The following is a 7,523-nucleotide window of genomic DNA, read 5'->3' on the forward strand; positions in this document are numbered from 1 at the left end:
CTCATCCTCATCCTATCCTCATCCTCATCCTCATCCTCATCCTCTCCTCATTCTCGTCCTCATCCTATCCTCATCCTCATTCTCGTCCTCATCCTATCCTCATCTTCTTCTTCATCCTCATCCTTTCCTCATCCTATCCTCATCATCATCCACATCCTCTTCCTAATCCACTACCTCATCCTCATCTTATTCTCATCCTCGTCCTCATCCTATCCTCATCCTCTTTCTCATCCTCATCCTATCCTCTTCCTTATCCTCATCATATCCTCATCCTCATTGTGAACACCCAATTTTGTCCTGCCTTTACCTTTTATCTTTGGTGCAAAACTCAAAAAATTACATAACATCCTTTCATGATTCATGGAAGCATTTGACAATCCAACGGCACAACCAGTATAAAGCAAAGAGAAAAAGTCTTAAAAACCAATAAAAGTTTGTATCCCTCAAGAAGCTAAATAATTAAAATCTAAGTTTGATTCCTACTTGAATGATCAACAGGGAGTAACAGCAAATCAGAATGCATATTTCCAAGCAATTGTTGGATTTGAGAAAATTGGTCTAAAGAAGCTTAAGGAGCATTGCCCGAATATTAGGGATAGTTTGTTGTGTAAGTGGAGCCTTAACAATGGCATTGTTCAAAGGACAAAAACTGTTACAAGTGGAATTTTTTGCCTCTATATATCTCACTGCCAGTGGAAGTGGAATTGGAATTGCGGTCAGCTTCTTCATTCAAACCTGGTGCATCACAGAAATAGGTCCTCTATACTGCGCAATGTTCAAACCTCTAAGCAACGGTCATCACGGCTTTGATAAGTGTTACATTTCTACAAGAAGAGCTATATGTTGGAAGAAAGCATAAGGCTGCTAGATTAGATGTTCGCACCAATGTCACATCCTCTAGGCTTGATGTTATCATATCTATTTACAGGATTGCAGTTGTTGGCATTCTGATGGAAACTGAAGTTGCAGACAATTGGTTGAGTGGTCTGCATTGAAGAGAACTAACTGTTAAAGTATGGTTGTTATATTTTTTGGAGTAATAATAGAGCATTCTAAGCAATCAGAGGACACATTCTCGTACACATTTTAAACGAAAATCAAGTATGACTCAGCATAATTCCAAGTAAATGGCACTCAATGGGTAGAATGTAACATTATGGGCATTTCAGTTACAATAAGCTAAAGGGCAGCAATCATGAGGTAATCAAAATAAAGTCAGAAAGGTGATTCAGCCATGGGTTATCAACAGACAGAATTCCAAAAGTAGCAATAAAAGAGATATATATATATCAGAAACTCCTACCTGTTAAGCTCCCAATTTTCAGTTAAACATCATCATTATCAACATAAAGGAGAGTATTCATGGGCAGCCTTAAAGGAGAATAAAAAACTGAAGCAATCGAAAAAGTCCAGGAGTTACATCAATAATCAGCATAAAAGAATAACCAGGAGAGTAGAGAGGGTCTATCATACACGTTATCAAAAAAAGGGAACTCACAACCAGAGAGAGCAGATCACATAGTGATAAAAACAGCAAGCCGAAAGTAACACAGAAAAGGGAGAGAGATAAGTTTTATGAGATAGAGAAATTATTATAAAAAGCAAAGCATAAGTGTAGGCATAGTTCTGTCAGATTACACAAAAGCAAGAAGGGACATAAAAAGCAAACAGCTAGAGGAAAGAGATTGACACCTATTTGAGGCAGGGACAACAAAGTTACATATAGAGTTCGCATCAGGTAATAATTTGTCCGGCTTTATTCAGGTATTAATCCTAAGTTATAAGTCCATATAGTTATTTTATATGAATCATGCTCATTTAGTCATACAGAAAAATATATATTCAAGTTTGAGTAAGAACGAAAACAAAAGTATATTGCGATAACCTGAAAATAGTGTGAGAGTGTGATTGAATATTCACTGGGTTGTTATCTTTAAGCATCCACATTACCAAACAAGCTAGACATTTAAAAGAAGTAAGTGAAGATAGTCACCATTCCTTAATAAGCTTCCTTACCCGCATGGATTCCGAACCTCAACCACTGAGATCCCTAATGTAACCTTCATTGGCCGTATGTACCCTTCTCCCATGTCTTAACAAGTTGCTGTAAAAATTCTAAAAAACACATACCCACATTCAGAACAGTAACCACCTTAAGCCACCCGAAGTGAGAACTGAACCACCGTAAACCATTATCTCAGGAGATACCGTCCTTTCATCGCGAGTCCATTAAGCCACCTCGATTCGAACCTCAAACCACCGCACCTCACCATAACCCTCGCATCATCGCCATTAAACGAAGAAGAAAGAAGAGTGGAGGTTGCAGAAAGGAGACATGGAGAATTAGGGGTTTACCCCTGACCGTGAGTCCTACGATGATTGGGCTCGGTCCTTGGCCACCACCGGTGCTCTATAGCCGGAGTCATGTTGTAGAATAAATAAGGATGAAGACCACAACCTTCTCTCTACGGTGCTCGGTACTCACCGGAATTGAAGGTCTGCAACCTCCGTCCTTTATTGCGCCACCTCCTTGGCTACTGCTTTGAAAGAGAAGAGAGGGTTGAGGGATTAGGGATTTCAATCCCCTTTTTCCCTTCCAACTTATGTTTCACGTGAAACAGTAGGGAGACCCCTTTCTTTGTTATTACCTTTTATTATTACTTTTTATTATTTCTTTTTTTTGGTCTAAATCCTATATTTGTTTGATGCGTTATCTTTTTAAATCCCTTTATACTGACTCCTTAAGTCACAGCCTTAGTAATTATATAGCAATTGGCATATTTCCCATGATGCATCCTATGAATTATACTAACATGTACTTTAATAATAGTTAATTAATAAACTATTTTATTACTAAATCCTATGCATAAATATTTAGAAACTATATTAAACAAATAAATTAGGGAATTTTTATAGTAAGGTAATGGTTCGAGTCGTCTCTAACTTCTCCGAAAATGAGAAGAAGGTCTACGACCAACACCGTCTCTAAGCTATTAAATTTCTTATATAAAAGTGATTAATAACAGTTGTATCACCTAATTTTATATAGTGTCCCTAACTGTTTTATCACCAAATTAATCATGGAATTGTTATAGTAAGGTTACGGTTCGAGTTGTCTCTAACTTCTCTGAGAATGAGAAGAAGGTCTACAACCAACACCGTCTCTAAACTATTAATTCTATATGTATAATTAATAAACTATTTTATTACTAAAATCCCATATCTATAAATAATTAGAAACTATCATACTAAATAAATTTTATGGATTTTTTAGTAAGGTTACGGTTCGAGTTGTCTCTAACTTCTCCGAAAATGAGAAGAAGGTCTACAACCAATGTTGTCTCTAAGCTATTAATCCTGTATATAGGAAATAATTCCCCAGCCTATTTTGCTACCTAATTCTAAAAATAACCCAATATTATTTTACCGAATAAATGGGGATTTTAATAGTGAGGTTATGGTTCGAGTCGTCTCTAACTCCCCGAAAATGAGGAGAAGGTCTACGACCAACACCGTTCCTGAACTGTTAGTCTCGTTGAACCAAAATAGTTATNTAATAGGGGTACGTAGGACCAAAGTCAATATTGTCAGGCTCAATAATAAAAATAAATAATTGTTAAGGGTATAAAAGTTCATGTTATTAGCGAGGGTACCGTTTTAATACGGGCGGACGGGGTGCTAATACCTTCCCTGGTCCGTAATCGACTCCCGAACTCAAAATCTATGCTTAAAGACCATATTATCCTAATTGGGCGTATTAGAGTTTTCTACGTTTTAACCGCAAAAAACGTAGTGGCGACTCCAAATCAATCGGGAGAGGTAGAAATCGAGTTCGCCTCCTCCCAAGTCGTAGAGCCGGTCTTCCAACCGAAAATCGGGTCGCGACAGCTGGCGACTCCACTGGGGACAACCCATAAGAGAGTCAGGCCTAGAACCGCTAATAATATGGACGTAAATACCCTTTTGTTTTTTTTGTTTGGTTGTTTGGTTGTCTCTATTGAGTGTTCTTTCTTTAGAACTTTGAATTATTATCTAAAACTATCTTGTTTCATTATTTGCAAGTTGATGTGATTATTTTTTGCAGCTTATTGGGGGGTGGAATTTTTTTTAAAGGTTTGTATGCTTCCTCACACACTAACGTTGTACACTTGAGTTTGCACATAAATGTATGCCCTGGACCCGGGTATTAGTGCTTAGGATTTGAGATAGAAGGGACATCTGCTTTGCCGGTAAATGACTTCGAGTCATATCTGGTATTGGGGGAATGGACCACCCAGATCGTTTCTGGTATCATAAGTTAGCAGCTTGGAGGGCTCGATCCTTCTTGTTTCTAGCCCATGATATTTGGGTTCCTTTATTTCGGGATTGGATGCGATCTGGTGACCTAGAAGTCTAAAGATCTTACCGAGTCCACTTTAATGAAGACCTAGTACATCCGCCATAGGGTTGTGGCCTTTAGACTATCCAGAACCCTACAAGTGTACCTTATTTAGGACACGAGAAGCATAACCCAAACTTTGTCCTTCACCATTTATAAATTGGGACCTTTGTCCCTAAAAAGTCTTCGTGCCTGAGTGTTACGAGGATATTATTGCACTTTGATATCCTTATTCTATAAGGACGGCAAGATAATTGTTCATTCCCTGCCATGGGCTAAGCGCCATAGGGATAATTTTTTTTCATTCCTTACCATGGGCTAAGCGCCCTAGGGATAATTGTTTTTTGTTCCTTACCATGAGCTAAGCGCCCTATGGATAATTTTTTCATTCCTATCAATGGCCTCATTGCCCTAGGGATGTGTTCTCTTTCATCTGAATAGGTTCACAACTTTATCATTTAACTCAAGAATTGGCCTTAATAGTATAATAGGTGTCAAAATCATCATGACATTTTATTATATTGTAACTAAGGCTATATTTCCCCTAAATAGGGTCTATCATACCCTAAGGGCATTCAAAATGCATTAAAACCACTATACCAAGTTCATGCATGTCATGCACTCAAACATTCATCAAAATATACATCATTAAATCATTCATAAAATAAAATAATAAAAAATCATTCCTCAATACATGCATAATTCAAACACTCGTCCATTTATGAGTCCAAGGCCAGAATATCATTCACTCATTCATTCATCCATTGATACATAAATCACAAAATGAAAAATTCGTAAAATCATTCATTCACGCATTCATACATACATTCAAAAAAATAAATAAAAATTTCATCATTCAATTTTCATCAAAAAAACAAAAAAAACAAAAAAAACACTATTTATCTCATTATAACATCCATTAATCATTTCATAAATACTCATTTCTATTTTTTTCAAAATCACTTGCATCTCAGATATATTCATCACTGCTCTAAAGCACCCTTACCACAAACGGCTTTAAGATTGATTAATGGCAGATGAAGAGATAACCCAGATGAATAAGTCAGAGGTGACAGAGCTCAAGGAACAAATGAGCGAAATGATGAAGATAATATTGGCCCTACAACAAAGAAAATCTACTACGGATAATCCTTCAACCTCTCATATGAAACCACAGACCACTAAATCCCACAACCAAAGCAATGTCCATCTTCATAATGCTACGGGGAAAGAGAAGGAAGATAAGAATATGTGGGATTCGATTGAAGAAAGATTGAAAGTCGTGGAGGGGGCTAACTATCTAGACATTAAAAATGTATTTGAAATGTGTTTAGTGCCTGATGTTGTCTTGCCACCCAAATTCAAGGTTCCAGAATTTGAAAAGTATGATGGGACAACTTGTCCCAAAATCCATTTGCATGTATATGCCATAAAAATGTCGGCGTACCTTGACAATGACAAGTTATTGATCCATTGCTTCCAAGAAAGTCTGGTAGGAATTGCTACCACTTGGTATATCCACCTGGAAAGAGAAAAGGTGAAAACTTTTCTTGATCTTTCTGATGCCTTTATCAAGCAGTATAAGTACAATGAAGACTCTGCTCCTGATAGAACTCAACTCCAGAACATGTCCATGAGGCAGAACGAGTCTTTCAAAGAATATGCTCAAAGATGGAGAGGAGTTGCTTCTCAAGTCTTACCCCGACTAGAAGAAGACGAGCAACTTGCCATCTTCATCAACACTCTCCATAACCCATATTTTGATCGTATGATAGGCAACACAACTTCAGACTTTAATGCCTTCATTAAAGTGGGAAGTAGAATTGAACAAAACTTGAAAAGTGGGAAAATAGCAGACGACCAGTTAGATTCAAATGAAGGTAAGAGTTCAGCCTTTATGATAAAAGAGGAAGAGGAAACAAATTTTCTAACTAATGAGCGAAAATACAAGAAACCCAAACACCACCATCAAAATCTATACTACAAAGCTTCATACCCGTATCAAACTAAATATCCATACAACGCCTTTCAATACTATACATCCTCACAATTCCCAAAACACCGGCCAAACACAAACCAAATACATATTTCTCAACAAACCCAAAACAATCTTCAAAGCATAAATGCAGTTTCCGCCCAAAGGAATCCATACTTTGATCCATACTTTCATCCTCTTCCTCATCCTCATTCTACTCCTCATTCTACTCCTCATCCTATCCTCATTCTATCCTCATCCTCATTCTCGTCCTCATCCTATCCTAATCCTCGTCCTCATCCTCATTCTCCTCCTCATTCTATCGTCATCCTAATCCCATCCTCATTCTCATTCTCATTCTCATCCACATCGTATCCTCATCCTCATTCTCGTCCTCATCCTATCCTCATCCTCTTCTTCATCCTCATCCTCGTCCTCATCCTATCCTCACATCATCCTCGTCAGCATCCTAATCCACTTCGTCATCCTCGTCCTATCCTCATCCTCGTCCTCATCCTACCCTCATCCTCATTCTCGTTCTCATCCTATCCTCTTCCTCATGCTCATCCTCATCCTCATTCTACTCCTCATTCTACTCCTCATCCGATCCTCATCCTCATTCTTGTCCTCATCCTAACCTCATCCTCCTCCTCATCCTGTCCTCGTCCTCATTCTCGTCCTCATCCTATCCTCTTCCTCTTCCTCTTCATCATCCTATCCTCCTCCTCATTCTCGTCCTCATTTTATCCTCGTCCTCTTCCTCATCCTCATGCTCCTCCTCATCTTATCCTTATCCTCATCCTAATTCTCATCCTCATCCTATCCTCATCCACTTCCTCATCCTGATTCTACTCCTGATCCTATCCTCATCCTCATTCTCGTCCTCATCCTATCCTCATCCTCATGCTCTTCCTCTTCATCATCCTCTTCCTCATCCTCATCCTCCTCCTCATCCTATCCTTATCGTCATCCACATTCTCATCCTCATCCTATCCTCATCCACTTCCTCATCCTGATTCCACCCATGATCCTATCCTCATCCTCATTCTCGTCCTCATCCTATCCTCATCCTCCTTTTCTTCCACTTAATCATCCTATCCTCATCCTCATCCTCATTCTCGTCCTCATCCTATCCTCGTCCTCATCCTCATCCTCATCCTCTTCCTCATC

The 7,523-nt window shown here is 38.5% G+C and overlaps 1 long non-coding RNA gene across 2 annotated transcripts; it reads right to left on the bottom strand.

The window, feature by feature from the left end:
• Positions 503-2,613, bottom strand: LOC109356430. 2 transcript variants are annotated; one of them, XR_002108724.1, is made up of 2 exons: positions 2,017-2,613; positions 503-986 (listed from the first exon to the last, which is right to left on the bottom strand). It is a non-coding gene; the product is annotated as an uncharacterized LOC109356430 (long non-coding RNA). The 2 variants fall into 2 exon arrangements; XR_002108725.1 differs by having other exon boundaries at positions 1,994-2,613.

Source organism: Lupinus angustifolius, chromosome LG09, assembly GCF_001865875.1.
Source record: "Lupinus angustifolius cultivar Tanjil chromosome LG09, LupAngTanjil_v1.0, whole genome shotgun sequence".
Taxonomy (NCBI): domain Eukaryota; kingdom Viridiplantae; phylum Streptophyta; class Magnoliopsida; order Fabales; family Fabaceae; genus Lupinus; species Lupinus angustifolius.